The 24,333-nt window shown below is 43.3% G+C and overlaps 1 protein-coding gene across 6 annotated transcripts in view; it reads right to left on the bottom strand.

Annotated features, from left to right (window-relative positions):
* sema6a (sema domain, transmembrane domain (TM), and cytoplasmic domain, (semaphorin) 6A) overlaps positions 1-24,333 on the bottom strand; it is a 187,507-nt gene that overhangs the window by 135,070 nt on the left and 28,104 nt on the right. For 4 of the 6 annotated variants that reach the window (XM_068029883.1, XM_068029880.1, XM_068029882.1 and 1 more), the window contains exon 2: positions 3,203-3,417. The exons of 1 other annotated variant lie outside the window; for it this stretch is intronic. The gene's annotated coding sequence lies outside the window, so the exon portion shown is untranslated. Of the gene's footprint in view, positions 1-1,394; positions 1,864-3,202; positions 3,418-24,333 lie in introns of those variants that run through there. One more of the 6 variants, XM_068029877.1, reaches the window with a different exon arrangement.

Raw genomic sequence — 24,333 nt, forward strand, 5'->3', positions numbered from 1 at the left:
TCCTCGACGCAAAATGATAAAGATGTGCTCGACTATACAAACAACAATCAGAAATATATACCAGCTCAGGTCAATTTAATTCTGACACCAATTCTGTGAAGCATGGGAGCTGGTCTCTGGAGACTACTTCCACTGCAATCTAGGTATCCCGCCTGCCACACACACTTAAAATGTAGATTTCACCAACCTACTGCATATTGAGCATCTCTTAAAATGTGGTTTATCTCCCCCTTCACAACTGATGGACGATAAAAGCCAAAGGAACATCCTTCCCCCCTCCCCCCCCCCCCCCCCCCCCCACTGCATTAAATTTGCTCGCTGCTTGTGATGTTATTCCACACAGCATTTTGCCTACTAAAGCAGCTGTTGGACACTAACCCCTGGCCTGACCCCATGCTCCACGCTTCAGATCACCCACCCCCAGCTCCGAGAAGGACACTCCCGAACTCTTGTCATGCAGAGAAAGCAGATCAAGTCCTACACAGCGCATAGCAGCTGGACAACCAAACTTCTCTCCCTCTTTTTCCCTCTCCCTTCACACAGGGGACCCTCCTCTGTTTCCAGGTGTTTAACGTACCAACGAGACTACTGCCAAACTAGACAAAAAAACTGCACGTGGGGAATTTGCAGACTTACGCTCTCATTTCTTTTTAATGCTGGCCAGAGAAATATCTTTTCTCGGTACAGTGTAGCAAAGACATACGCTGCAGCCCCTTGTCCACCCCGCACTCTCCGAGCAGAGTAAAGGCAGTAATCCACACACAACACAAATCTGGACGCTTGCTCTACTGAAACCCTGAATCTTCAGCAATTAACGTCCGTCCAAAGCCCTTTGTAAACATACTCGGTCTGCTAACTAGTGTTACCCAGTCTTTGCGAAAAGGAAAACGTCTTTGTACACCCCAAGCGTCCAAAGCAGCTGTTAAAATGCAGTATTTTATATATAAAAAGAACGAGGATGCAAGAATTTTGATGACAACTTTAACAAAAGCCGCCCATCGGAACATTTTTTTTTAAATGTGTAGCTATGGTTTGTGCACGATCGTTATGTGTGAGTTAGAAAATTGAATTATTCTTTTAGGGTCGAACATTAAAACCAGACTCAGCATTTAACTAGAATAAAGGAAATCCAGAAGCGATATTTAACACCAGCAGACAATTCGCACCAATCCTCAGGAGCTTACTGTCATGAGCTGAGAAACAGAATCCAAACACACAGCCCCAGCTACATACACGCGGCTCCCTGTAGATAAGCTCACGGTCGAGGGTGAACAATTACAGAACAAATCTCAAGGAAAGACACACGCATAATAAAAAAGACCTGGTGCTCACCACATACAGAAACAAAAAGCTGCAAACCCTTGTTCATGGCAACAAACAGAACAGCACTCTACCTTTTTGGTTTGCAAAGGCAAGCGAGGGAGTCGAACCAGCGGCACTGGTGTCTCATTAGTAATCCATTTAAGGCTATCTCTGGCCAACTTGATCCACACACAGTGCTTGTCAGCCGCTGTGAGGATACATGTGCCTTGGCTTGACAAGGGGAGAGAGTAACACGGCTGTTCCCCCAACCAGCCCAGCAGCATGTGGAACTTTTGCTGCTCAAAAAAAACCTTTTTTTCACGAGAATGCCACAGAAATCCACTCAGGAAAGCTTCGGCGATCCGACCCGGCTACCAAGGGGGAGACTTGGGTCAAGTTCCAGCCGCTCTCTTTCTCCTACAAGCGGCCGGGTAAGGTTATAAGCCTCTAGCTCCTTGTCCGGTGTCCTGTCACAACAGGCAAACACAGGGCTGGATACACTAGCTCCGAGTCATCATATTTGAAGCTCTGCGGGGCAGGCAGCCTGTCTGACGAGCGAGTGCCCCAGTCCTACCCCTATCCTTGCCTTCAAACTCCAGCTGTCGCTGGCTATCCGATTTGGAAGAAGACGGAACTCAAAACCAGAACTGGATTTGTTTTCGTTGAACGGGATTGGCGATTTTGCATTCGGCAGTCTGCTCGCCGCTCGCACCCAAATCAGCTTTAAGATAATCTTTTAAACATTTATGCATACGTTTTGAGAATTAAATGCTCACTTCGTGCCAAGCGAATAAACAGAGATCCTTGATCGTGCGCTGACACTTTGGAAATGACTCCCTGCTTGGGCTTAAGTTCAAGAGCCAATCCGTTTTGAATAGTCTGGAACGCACGGTTATATTCTATTAATTTTCTGTTAACAATTTCAATATATGGGCCACATTATCTCATAATTGTAAAAATCTTTTATATTTTGCTTTATTAAAAACAAAGTTTTTGTCTTTTCATCCTCTCCGAGGAATAGAAAAAACTTTTCATTCCTGCTCCCAGTTCCACTCTCCTTCCTTCAATTTGATTTGCATATTGTGCTACCTGAGCTTTTTACAATTGCTGAATTAACAGTAGCAAATTTTACTGGGATCCAGACAGAACAAATCTTCTGAAAACTGAAAAAGAAAAAAAAAAGACCTGCAAATGTTGGAAATCCGAAATAAAAACAAAAAAGCTGAAAACACACAGTGGCTCAGTCAACAGCTGTAAATAGACGATATGTTATTAACTTATTCCTGTCTGTTTTTGTTTTAATTGACATTTTGGGTGTATAACAGTTCATCACACTAAAACGTAAATAAGCATTCCAATAAGGTTTTAAAAAGAGGGGGATGGGACTATCAACAAAAACAGGCGAAGATGAGTGAATGACCTGCGAACTGCTTCATAAAAGACTGAGGTGATACACAAAAGAATGTGGAAATAGTGCAAAGACGAGGGGAAGGCACAAACAAAAGACAATAAAATTGGGGAAAATAGAGAAAAAGCAAAAACCGGTAAACTGCAAATTCAACAGAACCGAAATTACATTCTTGTGTAAAGTTTTACTTTGACACCATTTACAACAGAGGATCGTTTCTGTTTAAAAGAAACAATGGTTTGTAACAGCTTCGCCTTCCTCCTTTCTCTACAAACCAATTATACTGGTACGTGCTGCTATTCTCTTTCAAATTTCTGCAAGTACTTACCCGTTTTCCCGATTGCAGCACACAGCAGGGTAACTGGCAAAGTTAATGGCTGCAGAAATACACCGCTATATGTTCAAAATCACTGCTAATCACTTAAAAGGCAAAAGCAAAATACTGCGGATGCTGGAAATCTAAAATAAAACAGAAAATACTGAAATACTCACCAGGTCTGGCAGCATCTGTGGAGAGAGAAACAGAAGCGAACGTTTCTGATCGATGACCTCCCTGGATCTCATTGCCATGCGATTTTCTGCAGCAGTATGTTTGCAGTCCAACTCGAGGGGAGGCACGACTGGAACTGGTTCTTGGGAATGAGGTGGGCCAAGTGGATCAAGTGTCAGTAGAACATTTAGGGGATCTTTGTAGGATAAGGTTTAGGCTGGTTTTGGAAAAGGACAAAGAACAATCTATTGTAAGAATAATTAACTGCGGGAAAGCCAACTTCAATGGGGTAAGAGCAAAATACTGCAGATGCTGCAAATCTGAAATAAAACCAGAAAAGTGCTAGAAATACTCAGCAGGTCTGGCAGCATCTGTGGAGAGAGAAACAAAGTTAATGTTTCAGGTCAGTGATGAACTGATGAAGGGTCACTGACCTGAAACTGATCTCTCCACAGATGCTGCCAGACCTGCTGAGTATTTCCAGCATTTCTTGTTTTTATTTCAGATTTCCAGCATCTGCAGTGTTTTGCTTTTATTTTGCATTAAATTAATGCTTTGCATCTGGCTTTACCAAGGAAGAAGATGGTACCCAGGCCACAGTAAAAGAGGAGGTAATTAATACACTAGAAGGATTTAAAATTGATAAGGAGGACGTATTAGATAGGGGCTGTCTATACTTAAAGCTGATAAAACACCAGGGCCGGATGAGATGCATCCAAGGATACTGAGGGAAGTGGGAATGGAAATTGCGGAGGCACCAGCCATAATTTTCCAGTTTTCCTTAGTTTCAGGGGTGGTGCCAGAGGACTGGAGAATTGCAAATGTTACACCTTTGTTCAAAAAAGGATGTAAAGATAAGCTCAGCAACTACAGGCCAGTCAGTTTAACTTTGGTGGTGGGGAAACTTCTAGAAACAATAATTTGGGACAAAATTAATCGTTACATGGACAAATGGGGGTTAATTAAGGAAAGCCAGCATGGATTTCCTAAGGGAAAATCATGTTTAACTAAATTGGTGGAGTTTTTTGAAGAGGTAACCGAGAGGGTTGATGAGGGCAATATGGTTGATGTGGTGTACATGGACTTCCAATGCCAATGCAAATGATACAATGCCATCAAACAGACTTGTGAGCAAAATTATAGCTCATCGAATAAAAGGAACAGTAGCAACACAAATATGAAATTGGCTGAGTGACAGGAAATAGAGAGAAGTGGTTAATGGATGTTTTTTGGGCTGGAGGAAGGTTTGTAGTGGAGTTCCCCAGGGGTCAGTGTTGGGACCCTTGCTCTTCCTGATATATATATATAAATGACCTAGACCTTGGTGTACAAGTGTAGGAAGAACATAGAGAGACAAGATAACATAATGGGTACAATTCTAAAGTGAGTGCAAAAGCAGAGGGACCTGGGGGTATATGTGCATAAGTCATTGAAGGTTGCAGGACAGGTTGAGAAAGCAGGTAATAAAGCATACGGTATCGTATGCTTTATTAATAGGGGCATAGCATACAAGAGCATGGAGGTTATGTTGAACTTGTATAAGACACTAGGTAGGCCTCAGCTGGAGTATTGTGTCCAGTTCTGGGAGCCGCACTTTAGGAAGGATGTGAAGGTAGTAGAGAGGATGCAGAAAAGATTTACAAGAATGGTTCCAGGGATGAGGAACTTCAGTTATGAAGATAGACTGGAGAAGTTGGTACTGTTTTCCTTGGAGAGGAGAAGGCTGAGAGGAGATTTGATGGAGATATTCAAAATCATGAGGGGACTGGACAGAGTAAATAGGCAGAAACTGTTCCCACTCATGAAAGGATCGAGAACGAGAGGGCACAGATTTAATGTGATTGGCAAAAGAAGCAAAAGTGACATGAGGAAAAACTTCTTCATGCAGCGAGTGTTTAGGATCTAGAATGCACTGCCTGAGAGTGTGGTGGAGGCAGGTTAAATAGAGGCATTCAAAGGGAATTAGAATGTGCAGGGTTACGGGGAGAAGACAGGGGAATGACATTAGGTGAATTGCTCATTCGGAGAGCTGGTGCAGACTTGATGGGCCAAATAGCCTCCTTTTGGGATGTAACAATTCTGTGATTGATATTTAAATTGGGGCAGTTTAAAAACGTCAGCAATTCAAATAAACCCTATCCATGTACAGATACTAAAACAATGCAATTCGGCTTTCTTGCAAAAGAATTCAGGGATTTCTAATACTTTCAATGCAATTCCACAACCCTTTTTGTTTGCTTTGAGTAGGAATGACACAGTCATTACATATATATGCAATAATTAATATATATTTGCATGGAAGACATTCAATTATGCATTTATGTGGGTAGCTACATAATGAAGAATGCATGCATGCATTTGATATGCATCAGTGTTTGCTGACAAAATCTTAACACAGATCAGACCCTCTCTGGCCCCAAGTCTTGCTGCTAATGATTCGGTCCATTGTAAACTGCCAGCAGAAATTCTCACTTACAGCATGTATTAGGGAGCAAAAGAGTGTCTGGAATCAGTTCTCAAACTCAGGCAGGAGTGGCACAGAAAGGAGAGGGGAGAGGAAAATTAAAATGAATAGCAATGAGAGGAAGATGGAAGGGGAGGATGGATGTCAATGAGGGAGGGATACGGATGGTAATGAAAGGTACAAAGAAGGGGTAGAACCTGGGAGCGCTTACTCAGCACTACACTGCAATGCCAGCCTGGATTATTTGATCAAATCTCCAGAGTGGGACTTGAACTCATGACCTTCTGATTCAGAGGAGAGAGGGCTACATGTGGGGATTGAGCACCTTTGTGAACGAGGGTAGGGGATTGGATATCAAGAATGATTGTTCAGGTCATTTGGGGGAAGTTATGTTTCGGTCGGTCAGTTGTGTCTAAATGTCACTTCCATTTTCCTTTTTTAATTTAATAATTTCATAAATTTTGAAAAATACAAGTGTTTGAAATGAACTAGAAAGTAAAGTTCACAATTTACTGTTGGAGCATGCCTATGGACTCAGCTAAAAAATTACCACTGATTTTGTAACTTCAATATTTGAATTTCCCTTTCAGACTTTCATGTCCTTATGTTTGTTTACCTCCAGTAAATGAAGGAATGGTCTTTAAACTTCTAGTTTATCTTACAAAGCCCATGTAAATTATTTATTTCTACATGGCTTGTTATCAGGGCCTTTGTTGAATTGTTGGCTTTTTAGAGGTTGTATTAACATTTTGAAGTTATTGGTCACCTTTTGCTAGTTTTGTAGGTTGACCTGCATGTGGATGACATTGAAGAAATACTTGTTTTAAACTGGCAATGGACTAAGATCCTTGTGGACTGAGCCTTTGTTTTTTACTTTGGTTACATCAGTGGACATGATGTTCAAACCTCTGGATAAGGGCGGGAAAAATGTACCCAACGTGGCCCTCATCCTGATGACCACCTTCGTGTGCGGCTGCATCAAGCTGTGTGTAGATCCCCAGTACGCAAATTCCAATTGTCACTACGTGCTGAGGTTCTATCTGTCCCCGGTGTTGCGAAGGATGGGCCTGGTCACATTGCCGCGGAATGCTCCATGCAGTTGGACCATGCCGTACCACCTATCCTTCATGGAGCAGTTTCTGCGGAAAAACACCTTTGACCACCCATCCACAAGGCAGTGGTCTGCACGGAATGTCCTCAAGGCCCTACGGGAAAAGGAGACGGTGGATCTGGTCGGATGGTTCCCCGACCAGACCGCCAAAGTCATCTGGCGGAATGCTTCATCACGAGAACTTTTAAACAAGCACCAAGATGTAGCTTGGCTGGTGGTGAGAAGAGCCCTCCCCGTCAGATCCTTCATGCACGCCCGAAGTCTCGCCCCCTCTGCACAATGCCCCCGCGGTGGCTGTGGTGGGGAAGAGACGGTCACCCACCTACTCCTGGAATGTGTCTTTGCAAAGCAGGTGTGGAAAGAGATGCAGTGGTTTTTGTCAAGGTTCATCCCAAGCAGCTCTGTAACACAGGAGTCTGTGCTGTACGGGCTGTTCCCAGGGACACACACCGAGACAAACATCAACTGCTGCTGGAGGACTATCAATTCGGTGAAAGACGCCCTTTGGTCTGCCCGAAACTTGCTGGTCTTCCAGCGTAAAGAGTTGTCCACGACCGAATTTTGCAGACTGGCACATTCCAAGGTCCAGGACTACGTGCTGAGGGACGCACTAAAGCTTGGGGCAGCCGCAGCAAAGGCTCAATGGGGAAAGACCACTGTATAAGGTCCCCCCACCAAGCTGAACTGAGGGGCTGGATCCATGGGAAACCCCTCAAACTGTATCGGAAACATTTTCATATGCTGTAAAATGTAAAAATGTTAATGGCATGACAAATGAAATGGAATGATTGTGAGGCAACTCATGATTGTATTGAAGGAAACTGATCTCCCTTGCAATGTTTGTGTTTTTTGGTGCTGTTTGAAACTGTTTGGCAATGTAATTTTTACAGATTTTTATGAATAAAGTATATTTTGGAAATAAAAAAAACATCAGTGACATGATATATTAAATCTATATGGTCTTATAACATGTGGAGCTGTAACTTTAGACATTTTCCTCCAATTTTCTCTCTTTCATTCCTGAAGGTTCACACTGGAATATAGTTCGATAGCTGCCACACCCAAGTGACCAACCTTAAACTGCTTTTTCACTGGTACTGTTTAATTTGAATTCTTAGCGGCTGGCATCTGTGAGCTGATGCCCAACATTTACACTGTTAAGGTGGTGTTCTGATGAAAGGTCACGGACCTGAAACATTAACTCTGCTTCCCTCTCCACAGATGCTGCCAGATCTGAGATTTCCAGCATCTGCAGTATTATGCTTTTATTTACACTGTTAAATCTGGCTCCCTCAACTCAGCTGCAGAATCACAGACTCATAAGAAGCTGGGCCTATGAGTTTGCCTAATTGGTCGATAAACAAGTTGGATTTAGTAATGTAAGTACTGAGAGCTGTTCAAGGACAATGGCCTCCCAGAATATGAATGAAACAGTGGCTGTATAAAAGTAGCTTTAATGTGTGATCATAGATGGTGAGTGGCAGCAGGCTTGGCCAATCAGACATGGGAAACCTGGGTGACTTTCCCCTCCCTCGCCTAAGAATTCTGCAGTGATTGTAGTGTCCCTATTGCCAGCTTGGCTAAAAACAGCTAACTCAGCAAAGAGCAGGAATTTGTCTGGTCTAAATGATTCTTCTTATTGCTCCCTGTTCAATGTCTTCAGTAGAATCAGAGGTAGGGAATGCCCCAGTTATGACAAAAGGATCAATCTACTCACTATTTACTCATTCACTATTTTTGCAAAGGTGAAATTGAAGCAGGGCAACTCTCAATGTGAGTTGACAGCACACTATCAGAAGAGATCATAAGGGAGAAAGGGGGGGAGGGGGTGGGATTTGATTGGTGCCGTTAACTCTGCTCCCATGGTATAATGGCATTTGTTCAAACCAGACCTGCCATAAACTCTCTGGTGAGGTAGGTGTAGTTTGCACTGGCACCTATTTCAGTGCATAAATGAGATTGAATGTACCATATTTTGAAGGTCAGATTGCATGTAATTTTATATCTGATGGATCTCCAAAGCACAGTAAAACCATGGTTTTTAATACAGTGTTAGCATCAATATAGTTTAGCAATGACAATTTACATAAGAGACTTTAAAAAACATGCCACATTTAGAAAATTATACAGGCTTCAGTGTAAAAGTACGGCTTGTAATGTTTCATAGTGTCATGTGAAACTTCAGGAAATAGAATTTGAATAAAGGAATCTGACTAAAATAATTACAGTTTAATAAGCAAATCATAGAACTCTGCCAAGGATTCAGATGTGTTTGAAATAATAAGTAAACAGCAGAGTATAGATTTGACATTGTACAAAGTAAAGAAGGATCTTAGAGAGCTTATCATATTCAAAGGATGAAGAAAAAAGTACAAAAAGACTCATGTCTGTTTATATCATATAGAAGTATTTCTGTTTATCTTCACTACTTGTAATCTGGAAATTACACTGTTTACATTGTGCAGTAGATTCTGAAGTACTGATCAAACTACAAAAATAAGGGTGTATGTGCACGTAGAGCTCTTACAAAGACATAATCATGACATTCATTTTCTGACCAAGCATCTTCTTCAAAGTCACAGTTCTTCAAAGGTTCACCTAGCTCAGCAATGTGAAAGCCTAGGCTCAAACCTTTGAGGGCACAAACATCAGGTAGCAAGAACAGTAAGTTATGTAGATGGGAGCAGGAAGTTACAAAGGGTCAAAGACAGTTTAACTGAGTGATCCAAACTGTGGCAGATGGAGGTCAATTTGGGGAGTGTGAAGTCATCCACTTTGGATGCAAGAAAGATAAATCGGAATACTTTCTTAATGCCAGAGATGAGAAATTGTGAAGGAGCAAAGGGATTTGGCTGTCTAAATACACAAATCACTAGAAGCTAGTGTGCAGGTGCAAAAAGTAATCCAAAAGGCTATTGGCTTCCAGGCTTATCTCAATGTGGCTGGAATACAAGGGAGAGGAAGTGATGCTTCAGTTGTACAGAGTCTTGGTCAGACCCCATCTGGAGTATTACGTTCAGTTCTGGGGACAAAACCTCAAGAATAATATAGTAGCCTTGGAGACGGTATAGTGCAGATTCACCAGAAAGGGTTAGGGACAGGTTGCATAAAGTTGCTTATATTTCTTTGAATTTAGATGTTTGTAGGGTGATCTAATTATTGTGTTTAAAATGATAAAAGGATTTGATAGAGCAGATGGAGATAAGCTATTTCCTTTGCTGGAGGAATCAAGAACAAGAGTCCACAATTAAAATTAGAACTAAGCCATTGAGAAGCGATGTCAGTAAACACATTTTGAGAAATGCTGAAAATAGAGACATGTTGTCAAAGCTTTTCATCTTGCACTTATCAGGACAATATTCAAGAATAACCAATGTAAGAGAAAACAACAACTTATACTACTTGAGAAGAGAGTGCTGATTGGTTGGCAAGTGAACTTTGATTGGTAGAGGCGTTGCCATGGAGAAGCACCAATTTACAGTGACTGACAGTTAACTGTTAAGCTTTGTTTGAAAGTTAAACAGGCCGCTTGACTCTGATTGGTCAAAACATTGTCCTGAGGAATGAACCAGCGAATGGCTGTCACTTATTTTGTTCAGCTGAAACAGGTGTAATGTGTGTACATGTTCTTTCTGTTTGCAAAGAACAGGGCCCTGTGTATTAATATATGTAGCTTGCAGTACGCGCAAATGCACCACACTGCGAGCCCTACTGACAATCTTAAATTGGTTGTCAGTGTAATTCTTAGCACACTGCGGATTATTTAGCAAATGTTGTCCAATCATGGAATCACATCTAACGTTGGACACTGTGTTTTGAGTTTTGCAAGCACGGGCTGGTTGGGTACGGCCTTCACTCAGAGGGTGGTGAACCTATGGAATTCTCTACTGCAGAAGGCAGTGGAGGCTAAGTCATTAAATATATTCAAGAAGGAGATGTTTAGTTTAGTTTAGAGATACAGCACTGAAACAGGCTCTTTGGCCCACCGAGTCTGTGCCGACCATCAACCACCCATTTATACTAATCCTACACTAATTCCATATTCCTACCACATCCCCACCTGTCCCTATATTTCCCTACCACCTACCTATACTAGGGGCAATTTATAATGGCCAATTAACCTATCAACCAGCAAGTCTTTGGCATGTGGGAGGAAACCGGAGCACCCGGAGGAAACCCATGCAGACACAGGGAGAACTTGCAAACTCCACACAGGCAGTACCCAGAATTGAACCCGGGTCGCTGGAGCTGTGAGGCTGCGGTGCTAACCACTGCGCCACTGTGCCGCCCAGATAGATATATTTCTTAATGCCAAAGGAATCAAGGGATATGGGGAGAAAGCGGGAACAGGGTACTGAATTAGACGATCAGCCACGATCTTTTTTGAATGGCGGAGCAGGCGCAAAGGGCCAAATGACCTACTCCTGCTCCTATTTTCTATGTTTCTATGTTTCGAACAGCGGAAGGGACATGTTGTTTGATACGATCTGCCAGTCTTTGGGACGTATGGCCTATATACCTGGCATCACACTGGCATTGAAATTCATATATCACATTACTCATTTGTGTGATAGATAGGACGTCTTTTTGGCTTGACGGCAGCATCCTGTTAGTGGCATACAAAATAAGTGACAGCCTTTCACTGGTTCATTCCTCAGGGCAATGCCTTGACCAATCAGAGTCGAGCCGTCTGTTTAAATTTCAAACAAAGCTTGGCAGTTAACTGTCAGTAATCGTAAACTGGTGCATTCTCCATGGCAATGCCTCGACCAATCAGAGTTCACTTGCCAACCAATCAGCATTCTCTTCTCATGCAGTATAAGGTGTTGTTTTCCCTTACATTGGTATTCTTGTGTATTGTCCTGATGAGTGCAAGATGAAAAGCTTTGACAACATGTCTCTATTTTCAGCAATTCTCAAGTTCTGTACTACCAAATGACTATTTAAACACATTTTCATACAAAGTGCAGTGGTAATGGGCAACACTCTCCCCCAAAAGGCCATGGATGCTGGGTCAATTGAAATTTTCAAGACTGAGATTGACAGTTATTTGTTAGGTAAGGGTACCATGGATATGGATCAATGGAATTGAGGCATAGATCGGCCATGATCTAATTGAATGGCAGAGCAGGCTCAAGGGGCTGAATGGACTAACCTTGTTTCTATGTTCCTAATAATATCCAGTGCCTTTTATGTTTTCTATTAGGAGTGCTGTGCTTCCAGCAGTCTGAGAAAAAAACACCTCTTGAAGTGGTCACTTTGTGCTGCCAGAAACAGGCTTTACCTCATTTATATTACAGCATTACTGTTGAAGTCACCAGCAGTGCAATAATATAAATGCCCCATCAGACTTTCAAACAGCACTAAACATGGGACTGAGCAACAGATACCTTGAAAAATATTTTGAAATGTTAAAACCAGTGTTTCTCTTTCATCCTGAATGCACATTACTCTTTGATCTAGATTGATGTTTCTCCCTGACAAATACAAATTGCAACATTTTACAACAGCTGCTTTTAAACCTGCTGAAATCTAGGAAAAAGCTATTTAATTGTATAAGCACACTGTGAGAAAAAAAATGTTTGTTCTCAATACTTCAGCCCTTTGAGGGATGCAGCCAAAATCCAGTCTTTAACAATGGGACATTTTGCGCTGACTGTGCACTGGTGGTTCATTTGGTAAATGTTTGGGCCCAGAAATTTCAAATCTCATGATCTGCTGCCAGAAGTGTTGTTGGGCAAGGACCTACACCTGCTCAATGGACCAGACACTGACCCTGGCAGTGGCCAATTGCAGGGCCTTGGGTGTCCTTGTTCATGAGTCACTGAAAGCTAACATCCAAGTACAGCAAGTAATTAAGAAGGCAAATGGTATGTTGGCCTTTATTACAAGAGAATTTGAGTGTAGGTGTAAAGACGTCTCACTGCAATTATATAGAACCTTGGTGAGACCGCACCCGGAGTATTGTGTGCAGTTTTGGTCTCCTTACCTAAGGAAAGATATGCTTGCCATAGAGGGAGTGCAACAAAGGTTCACCAAACTAATTCCTGGGATGGAAAGATGGTCCTATGAGGAAAGATTAAAAAGATTGGGCCTTTATTCTCTGGGGTTCAGAAGAATGAGAGGTGATCTCATTCAAACATAGAATTCTTACTGTTTTCAACAAGCTTGATGCAGGAAGGATGTTTTCCCTGGCTGGGGAGTCCAGTACTAGGGGACACAGTCTCAGAATAAGGAGCAGGCCATTTAGAACTGAGATGAGGAGGAATCTCTTTACTCAGAGGGTGGTAAATCTTTGGAATTCTCAACCGCAGAGGGCTGTGGAAGCTCAGTCGTTGAGTATGTTCAAGACTGAGATCAATAGACTTCTACATATTAAAAACATCAAGGGTTACGGGGTTAGTGCAGGAAAATGGTGTTGCAGTAAAATATCAGCCATGATCTCATTGAATGTCACAGCTGGATCGAAGGGCTGAATGGCCTTCTCCTGCTCCTACTTCTGTTATGTTTTTATGTTCTTATCTCAGTGGGTATGGTTGACCTCACCATCATACATCTAGAATTGATAAAAGTTGTCCAGGGTTCCTCTGCTGATTGTTACTCAGTGACCCTAACTGAGGGTATGTTTGTATGTCAATCTTATGTGGCAAGATTAGGCATGGCTATGACATTCCAATCCTTGCCATGATCAACATTTGCAGTTTAGGCCGACACATACAATTATATCTCAGAAAGGGATACTATCAGGACAGGATGAGAAACAATTGATAGGATTTTTAAAAGTTCTAAAATAATTTTAAAATACATTCTTTGGCTGATTAAATTGGAATAATAAGCACAAAAATAGCAAACCCTATATCTTCTTTAAATTAAACATACCATTAAAAACTCTAAACATCTTCTTTCACCTTTTTAACCAAAACATCCAATTGTACTCTAAGGAATCTTTTCACATCAGATTAAGCAGAAGTATCAACAAGTAATAATGGGTAGAAATAGACTTGGAATTATTGGTGGAATAATGGTCCTTTGTTCACTGCTGCATAAGATTGCAGGGCGCCATGACCCTGTGAAAATGATAAACCATTTAGTTAATAGTTAACAGTTTCCGAGTCTGCGGGTGACACTTCTCATCAGTTCCGGGAGAGACTGTGATAAAGTTAAAAATGACTAGTCAAACTGGAAGATATCCTCAACGGAGCCGTAGTGATACTGCATTCCTGTAAAAGAGGAAAAACTTCCCACTACTCACTTGAATTTGCTGTGATTCTCACGGTTGAGCTGGATATTATTGACAAAGTTTGAGGCGGGATAAATCTCTACATCTGAACCAATGTTCTTCAAAGACCACTGAGTCAGCCATTAAAAGCTTTAAAATGATGACATCACCAGCCCACACTGCACTATCTCCAATTTCCCATTCCTGGTGGTAATGACGATAATGATTTATCTTTTGAAGTTTTCGACCACCAAAGGATCCACCCACAAACCTCCCTAAATTAAAACAGGAGATTGCCTGTGTTTGCACCATCAAGCAAACGGCCTTCTCTTTATTCTGTGGTCTTGTTTTTGGTGTGCTTTCCAGGTTGGGGACTTGTTTAACAGATTCTGTTTAAAGTATGAAGTGAAACTGGCCTGTATTATTGTTTCATAGGAGGCTAGAAGCATGGAATGCAGCTTGGTTTGGTTATCATTGTACAATTGTGGCTGTGTTTGATTGGGTGTTGATTCACAGTGTGATACCAGCATGTAGTGAAATAACATGACATATTCTGAAAATAACAATAATTACAGAATAAACGGTATGTTTTTTAGCTCCAAATTGAACATCACAAACATCCACAAGAAAGAATAATTTTTACTTTTTTCAAAAATTCTCAACATGCTTTGTAAGATAAACCTACTAAATTTCTAGCTCTCCTTAGCTACATGCATCACATGCTGTAACATTAACCAGGCAGGGCTCAGGTCCAGTCCTTAGTCTTTATTGAGTCAGCTGGTCTTAAGTTAAGCGAGTAATGGACGATACTGGAACTGGAGAAAAGCAACCCCATTTCTGTAATGGTCACTATCCAATGATCTTTTTCCAGAAATCTGTCTGTGTCTGCCAAATGAGGACATGATTAGGCTTGGTTGTGATGCCTCCCCTCCCACAGTCATAGTCAAATCCTACACCAACTGCCTGTGCTTCCACATTGAAGAATGATTATATAGTTAAATGATCAAGAACTGCCAGTGCTTGTGGAACACTATCCTGAGGTAAGGAGAGAAAATTGAAAAAGAAACAAATCTCTTCCAAATCCTGAGTCCTTAAAAAATTGTTTATTACAATTTCACAGTAATTGCTATCTGCCCTTGCATTGCTATTGGTTCTATTGCTAGATACATTCTATTTTGTTATTGAGCAGATTAAAGGGAACTTTACTCTGCATCTGACCATACTATAGCTGATTTGAATGTGCTTGTTGGTGACACTGCATGACATCACTGAAATCCCTCAACTGGAAAAAGTAACACTATCTGATATTCAACAATTGCTATATAATATACATTAGGATAATGTGATGATTTAATACTCCCAGGGCAGAGTTTTACGAAAGGGGAGAATATATCAAGAATTTGAGCATTGAGGTCAGTGCCCTAATTTGCAGACACATGATTTTCAATCCATTAATGAAGGTAAAGTCATGCAGGTGCCTTTTGGGTGCACAAAAGCTCTGTTGCTGAATCTTTAATTGTACCCCTTCAAAGATAGCCCTGTTAGACACAGAAAAAAATGTGTATAAAATCTTTTCATAAGGTGCCTGAATTCCCTCTTTCTTTGCACTACCTGTGCAGGTTACGGAATTTTAGATTCAATTACTGACTATTGAATACAAATGTACCAGACAAAAGCCAAACCGGGGAATGCTGTGACTGGTCATTACTTAAATCTACAAGATTTTAATAAAATATAAGCTTGAGGAAAAGAGCACAGAACTTTACATATGCTGGGAAATTAAAAGAAGTTTTGTTCTCCTTGTAAATTCTATAGTCAAAGATTAAGTGAGACAGTTTCTTATCAAACTTTCCTGCTCTAATCCCTCAAACTATCAACCCAAAGATATAATGGGCAAACAAAGAGAATGATAATGCCCCACTCTCAGGGTCTTCCAGGGCACTTGTGAGCCTCCAATGTCTTACTTAGATTTCTGTGACACAAATAAATACTGTTTGCATTGTTTGCAAAAATCACACAGCGATTTATTTTCTTGTGTAAAACTGTATTCAATTCAACTAATTAATAGGCAACAAAGTCCACTTAAAATTCCTTTAATGCTGGCTTCTCAGTACCTCCATGCTTCTATCCCTCAGTGATTGCTTCACTATCTCCATGTAATAACACGGAAGGATTACTGGTCTGCCTTGTTCTATTTAAGAAGATTAGGTGTAGTTCTTTTTAGTTGAGGAACTGTACCAATTAGAGCACCAGGAAAGAGGAGACTGAGAGCAAACATCCTGAAACAGCTCTCATCTGCACTTATTTACAAAACCCGTTCATGTGGAAAGGAAATTACAGTTTGCCACACAAGTGAAATCGTCTCCTTGATTGTCCTTTTCCTGTAACCACATAAAATGCTGAGACACAACCCCACAGGAACTGAATGTAGTTTATAAACATCATGACTACACTGCCTTCCCCCGAATATGACCGTTTCCCACCCCACCGCACCCCCTCAACCCCCGCCACCACCACCCACCCTCCCCCGCCCCCCACCCCAAACACACGCTTTTTCCTTTTTTTAAGTACCTTGGTACTAAGAACAAGTGTAATATTTACAGAACTAATCTCAATTAGCCTGACTTGGTTGGAGTATGATGTCTCTAGAAGAGAGTTCCACCAGATTCGGGCAAATTCAGATTTGGATACATTTCAGACAACCAAACTGATGAAGGTGAGAAACAATATGTCCCTCAATGGCCTTGATATTGAGTGCCAGCAGGCTACCTAACTGTGAAGGACAATAGAGCCAAAGCTAATCCTGTCTTCTCCCAATATCCACAGACACGAACATGCAACAGTAGTTACTGGTTTCTAATTTTCCTTCTCTAACCTGGGAATCGTTCCCAAGCCCAATGCTGTCCTCACCCATGTCCATATCCATGCATTTTCCAGCAGGAATCACTGTAGAGCAATTGGAATCATTATTCCTGATTGCTTCCCACTCCCCCCAACACCCCGCTCACCAACGCCTTTCGCTAGCCAGGGAATTGAGGCCAAGTGTCACATTCTGACTGCCACTTTGGCTGACAGCAGCTAACACAACAGAGACTGTTCATCAAATTTGGGAATCTGCAGGTCTGTATCTTCAGTATTTATACACTCCATCACTGGGGAAAGTATCAGTCATTTTGAATCAACATATTAGATGTGTTCCACTTTATAATCCTCGGAAAGCTAGTCACTGAATCGCTGGTGCAAATAGTATTCAGGGGCCAGAATTTTTAAGCCCGTTGGAAGCAGAAGTAGGTTCAACGCGATTTGAAGATCACATTCTCAGAGGTTGGCACTGGCTCCTGCCACCTCCGGAACGCGAAGCTATTTTTAAAAGGATGCCGGGAGGAAGGGAATGCCAGCTTGCATGCCTCCAATTATTCGCCTGTTGAGCTCATTGTGGAGCTCATTAAAAGGCTTGTCAGGAGCAGTTTGTGAGTTTCAATGGAAGGGCACGGGGAAAATGCCCTAGCTGGAGCATGGCAGGGTGTAGAACATGTGAACAATGTGGAGGTCAATGAAGGCTATGGAAGGCTGAGTAACATAATACAGAGGCCCAAAATAAAGCTTAGCTGCTCCAAAAGTGCCAGAGTTGCCACTGCTGGAGCTGTAAGATGTATTTGTCACTGGTGAGTGGTGGGAATCTGGAGAGGACGCAAGCCCACTGGCATCACTTGGGCAGCTGGGGTTGGCAGGAGAAGGCCTGGTGAGTGCATGAACCCCAGCTGAGGAGGGTCAGTTGGGGATAGGCTACTCTGACATTGGACAAAGCAGACAGAAAGAGCTGCAGCAGATGCAACCTCCTGTCAGCAGGAGACCAGAGGAGCTCAGCGGGGGCTGCATGGGCAAGAAGGCACTACCCAAGACACTGAGTCTACTGCACAAAAGTTAGCTATCTGCAGTGCTGTAGGAGGCTGCGTCTTTCCAGGCAGTTTGTCTCAGACATTTGTGTTCTGATCCACAATGACCTGAGGCCTCACGGCCCCCACGGCAGTTCCTTACCTGCAACCATCAAGGTCACCATCACCCTGAATTTCTATGCAAATGGGTTGTTCCAGGGATCAGCTGCAGACTTAGGTGGCATCGTGCAGTCGGCAGTTCATTGTGCCATCAGGCAGGTCACAGATGCCACATTCTGGAGGGCGGGGACTACATCCACTTTGACACAGATGGGCCCATGCAGGCACAGAGGACTTTGGGCTTTGCTGCCATTGATAGATTCCCTCAGGTCCATGGGGTCATCGATTGCACCCAGGTACCCATCAAGACAGGAACAGACCAGCCAGCCAGATTCCTCAATAGAAAGGGCTACCACTCATGGAATGTCCAGCTGGTCTGTGACCACAGAAAGCAAGTCTGGCAGGTCTGTGCCTGGTTCCTGGGCAGCTGTCATAACGCCTTTATCTTGTGAGAGTCCAACGTGCCGCAACTCTTCAGGCCCACATACAGATTCCGGGGGTGGCATCTGGGAGATAAGGGTTATCCCCTAAAGAGCTGTCTCCTGACATCTGTCCGAAACCCAGATATGGACGGAGAGAGGCGCTACATCCAGAGCCATCGCCTAACGGGGACCTGCACTGGACAGACCTTTGGCCTCTTGAAGAAGCGCTTTTGTTTCCTTGACAGGTTGGGTGGTACCCTCCAGTATGAGCCAGCTACAGTCTCCTGTATTGTCGTTGCTTGTTACACCCTGCACAAATTACACTGGAAATAGGACTGTAGATGGATGAGGAGGAGAAGCTAAAATGCCACTCCACTCCGGAGGAGCACTGAGAAGAGGAAGAAGAGGAGGAAGAGGAGGCGAAGAGGAGGAGGCTGGTGACCAGGAAGTGGTGGATGCCTGTCAACACTGTCCTAAACCTTAGGGTGAACTCCAGGCTGACATGGCAGCAAGGGCCACACTGATTCAGCAACACTTCACCTGATTGCCCCCGAGCCCTCGAAGCTGATGACATTAAAACTCACCTTCCAGGATAGAGAGCTTTCATACCGCTATGATCCATAATTGCGAGATCCCATTGGCAACCATGAGCATGCAGATGGAGGATTGCTCTGCCAACATTTTCACAAGGCATGGGCACATAACATTCCCAGGGCCCCACGTCTCCCCCACCCACCCCACAGCTCACCACCACCTTCTCAAGGGCAATTAGGGATGGGCAATAAATGCTGGCATAGCCAGTGACGCCCACATCCCATGATAGAATAGAAAAAAAAAATCCCCCTTCTGAGATGAAACATCAATATCACACATATCACGGTAATAATATAAACACATTATATTGTGATGATAACAAAAGAACAGACAAATGTGTGGAACAGCACCCAGGAGACCTATTAAGTGAAATCAACACCTTGGCATCTTGCTTTCCATTACACTTCCAAAGGGTGCTTCCCCTGTGCCAGAGGATAACACTGGTGCAGCCTGCTTCCTGCTGTCTGCCACCAGCCCGTGGCTTCCATCCTCGTCTTGGAGGTGCCCATGGGGGGTCCTCCACAGTCTGCCTCGTCTGTGTCATTGCAGGGGCTGCCTCTGTCACAGGGCCTTGGCACACAGATGGTTCTTGAATCAAAGTGGGTGAGGAGCCAAAGGTTGATGCTGGTGGCCTCTGAGGAGTGACCCCTTCATCTGGCACTTCGACTGTCTCAGCCCTTTCCTGACACCGTTGGATGCTGTATCAGGCACCGACTGGGATGCGGCTGGCATCCACTCTGCGCCATCAGCGACACTAAGCAGCGTGTGCTACCGAGAGTTTCACTTATACATACATACGAACATATGAATTAACAGCAGCATTAGGCCATTCTGCCCTTGAGCCTGCTCCGCCATTTGATAAGATAAGATCATGGCTGATCTGATTGCAGCCTCAACTTTACTTCCTGTCTATCCCTTATACCCTTTGATTCCCTTGTCAATTAAGAATCTATCTACCTCTGCCTTGAATTCAATGACCCTGCCTCCATTGCTCTCTGAGGAAGAGAATTCCACAGCCTGAGAGAAAATATTTCGCCTTACCTCTGTCTTAAGTGGAGAATCCTTTATTTTTAAAATGTGTCCCCTGGTTCCATTTATTTTATTTATTTAGAGATACAGCACTGAAACAGGCCCTTCGGCCCACCAAGTCTGTGCTGACCAACAACCACCCATTATACTAATCCTACATTAATCCCATATTCCCTACCACATCCCCACCATTCTCCTACCTACACTATGGGCAATTTATAATGGCCAATTTACCTATCAACCTGCAAGTCTTTGGCCGTGGGAGGAAACCAGAGCACCCGGCAGAAACCCACACAGACACAGGGAGAACTTGCAAACTCCACACAGGCAGCACCCAGAACTGAACCCAGGTTGCTGGAACTGTGAGGTGGTGGTGCTAACCACTGAACCACTCATAACAGGAAGCATCCTCTTAACATCCACCCTGTCAAGTTCCCTCAAGATCTTATATGTTTCTATAAGATCACCTCTCATTCTTCTAAACGCCAATGGATACAGACACAACTTGTCCAACTTTTCCTCATAAGATAACCCTCTCATCCCAGGAATTGGTTGAGTGAACCTTCTCTGAAATTTACTCTTCCTGTGCATATCAGTGCATTGCTCCTGCACCCACACAGAGTGGTTCTGCATATGGCTCTCCAAGAGGTCGTCCAATCTCTCAATGGAGGACCTCATGCGATCGAATTCCTGGGTCATGACAGAGCACATGCACTTCATGGACTCCTCCATTACCTGCCCATGGCTCCTCAAGGCCTTAGGGAACTCCACCAAACAGAGCCTTATCTGCCTCTTGTTCTTGAGAAAGGCCCTCCATTTTTTTAACACCTTAGGCCCAGTATCTTCGCCCAGCAAGGAATGGCGTGTCTATTCTCCGTCCTCCAAGGTGCACTTCCCACAACTGACACTGCCTCACATTCCTCCTCCTGCTCACACGTGATGGAAGGTTCACCCAGTGCTTCCCCCTTTGAAGCTACTCTGGGGCCGAACTGAGGTGTGTGTGTCTGAGCTGGTGGAAGGTGCCGAGGTACAGGTTCCATGGGGGATCCCCCTGCCGTCGATGGCAGCAGTTGGGCATGTGCTTTTTTCTCCCCTTTGCAACTGGCCCTGTGGGTAGCACAAGAAAATGCAAAAGAGGACTTGTCCTACTCAACATGTGCCCCAGCACAACCATCCCCCCAGATGACAGCTGTCTAAGATCCAGAATGCCTTGAGGGCACCCTCCAGTGCCACTTCCTCCTTTGGGGTCAAGGTGTGCAGTTGTGTCACACCACTGCCCAGTATTATGGCATCTCTTCCCCTCCAGGATGAGAGGAGAATGATTCATGAGTAGGTTGCCCTCCCTCATCTCTTCCAGCATGACAAACAGGTGAGCTGGTGTTCCCCTCAGTGATGTCCCCGTCTGAATGTCGGCCCATATGTGAGGCTGGCTGCCGTCTCAGTGTAGTGACCATACCCTTGATCTGACAATGCTAGGGAGAACTATGGACATTCTGTAGGTCAGCTTGCGTGCTTTCTGGTGCTTAGAGTTAGTGCCCAATGAACCAATGAACCACGTCCTTCTCATGGGTCCCCGGATGTTGACCTCCATGATCACCTCCACTCATGCCCTCTTGGTCTCTCGGCAGATTTTTCCTTCCTGAAGTCGGGAAGAACAGCTCTCTCCTCTCTGACACTGCATCAGGCAGTGCCTCCAGGGAAGCATCAGAAAAAATGGTGCCTCCCGGGAACGCTTGCCTATGCCAACATTATCCCTCTGATCTCACTGCTGCTGCATTCCTGAAGGTAATGGCAAGCCAGGTCATGGCTGCTGCTTGCCTTATAAAATAGCCCTCTGAAACCTGGTTCCACTTCCAGGGCACTTCTGGCACCTCTATAGGGTGCTGAACTCGCCCCGGGGCCACTTACATGTTTTACACTGAAAATTGTGTCGTGTCTGGCACTGATGCAGCATGGGGTCGGGATCCAGAAATGCTCCAGGTGTCGGGTTCCTGAAAATTCTTTTCCGAATTTTTATTTTATTTGGTAATGTAGGAGTTAGATAATGATTATTTATAAAACATTATCTTTCCCTTCATTCTAGACGAGTATTAAAGTCAAGCCTTTATAGCCATCCAGGAAATCATATGGTCACCAATGTTAGAGATAAGAAAAATAAAACATAGGCAATCATAAAACTTGACTAATTGTATGTTGCAGATTCTTCAGGATAACTGTAAAAATATTAGGTAATATTATGGTCCCATTAGTATTCAGTGGGAATAGTATATAAAGTTAATCTTTGGGTTAATTATCATAGTAATAGTTGGAATTTCTTTTCTTCAGTGATTCCTTAAACACACTGCATTATATGCCATCCTTGGCTCAGTGGTAGCACTCTCACCTCTGAGCCACCAAGATATGAGTTCAATCCCCACAGTAGAAATTTGAGCATATAATCTAGGCTGGCACTTCAATGCGGTGTGGAAGGAGTGCTACACTTCTGCAGGTGCTGCATTCCTGATGAGACATTAAACTAAGCCCCTATCCACCCTCTTGGGCACTACTTGAAGAAGAGCACAGGAGCTTTCTGGGCATCTTTCCAATATTAATCTTTCAACAGCACTTAATAAAAACAAGTAATCTGGTCATTTATTTCATTGCAGTTTGTGGGAGCTTGTTCTGTGCAAATTAGCTCTTTGCATTTCTCACATTAGGACAGTGACTACACTTCAAAAGTAATAGTTGTCTGTAAAGCACTTTGGGAACTCTGTGAAAGGCATTATATAAATGCAAATTCTTTCTTTCTTTCTATCATGTGTTTGTAAACAGATGTGGAAAGAGTTGCCAAACTCTGTTTCAAGTTAACGTGTGCTGAACAAACAACATCACAAAAATACATCAATCCCTGCTTCAGCTTTCCATCAATCAACCATAGAGTTCTGACATCAATTTAATTATTGTTGCAGGTAAGGAATAATGAATTGGCTCAGGTTCAGTTTGTTAGTTCAGCAAAAATTCTATTGTATTCAGCTCCAAAAATGGATGGCTAAATGCCCATCCCCCACTGCTTGCTATTAAATTTGCTCATATTAGTTGTACCATTGCAAAACACACTGAGATATTTAACCTATACCTTAGGCTTTAATAGTGTATCCTTTGTCTCTCTCACACCGGGTGAAATGGGATTTTGCATCCATATTTACACATTGAAATTAAAGTTACATTAAAACAAATCTTGTGGTTTCTTAATTTTGAACTGAGGTAAGAAAAAGCTAGGTACAATTGTCTAATTATTTAAGTTATGGGTTATCAACATTAGGGGAGATGTTCATCATGAAAAGCTAATGTTCGTGCTGTTATGGGCTTTCCAATGCAGTATAATGTGATGATGTGTTTAGAAATTATTGCTGGGTTAATTCTGAAACCAGTTATTAAGGCCTAGGAACATACCATCAGCAGTACACCATTCAGCCTCTTAAGCGTGTTCTGCCATTCAGTTAGATCATACTCAATCTGTACCTCATCTCCATTTACTTGTCTCTTCTCTCTATTCCTTGATACTCTTACTTGACTAATTTCTATTGACTGAGCAGCTATAGACTTTTGGGGGAGAGAATTCCAGATTTGCACTACCTGAATTTGTGCAAAAATGCTTCCTGATTTCACTCCTGTATGGTCGAGGTCTAAAATTTAAAATATGTCGCCTTATTTTGGATTCCCTTATTGGAGGAATTAGTTTGTCCATACCTACCCTATCGAGTCCTTTAACATTTTAAATACCTTGGGCAGAATCCCGTCGTCATGGTAAAATGGAAGTCAGAAGCCCGCACTGTATAGGAAACAGTCAATTAGCTGTGATTTTCCCTGAATTGGCCCAATCAGTGGCCAGAGGGTGGGCTCGCATCCAATTAAGGACAGTGGGCAGGCTCTCGAAGCTGGAGGGCCAATATTCGTCCCTGAAGCACTGAAGAAGCTGCCTTTAAAGGTATGTGAAAGGGAGGGCGCCCCAAGATGGAGATGCCCTCTCACCAACTTTTTTAACTTTAAAGTAAAATATTCCCTTAGCAGCCGGAACATCATTATTGGGCAGGGCTGGGTGTGGAGCCCCCTCCACAGGGTGGCTTGTGGCTACAGCTGTAGCCAGGCAGGTGGGGAGGGTCTGTAAGCCTGCCTGGAGTGCTGGCATTCTGGTCTGCTGCTGAGAGGCTGCCTCCATGCAGTTGCCCTGTTCCCAATGCCTCCACCTCCGGGGACCTGGAGACCGACTGGAAATCTGGCAATAGGCCTTAATAAGCCTTTAGCGGGGTCAATTGTACC

Source organism: Heterodontus francisci, chromosome 4, assembly GCF_036365525.1.
Source record: "Heterodontus francisci isolate sHetFra1 chromosome 4, sHetFra1.hap1, whole genome shotgun sequence".
Lineage (NCBI taxonomy): Eukaryota > Metazoa > Chordata > Chondrichthyes > Heterodontiformes > Heterodontidae > Heterodontus > Heterodontus francisci.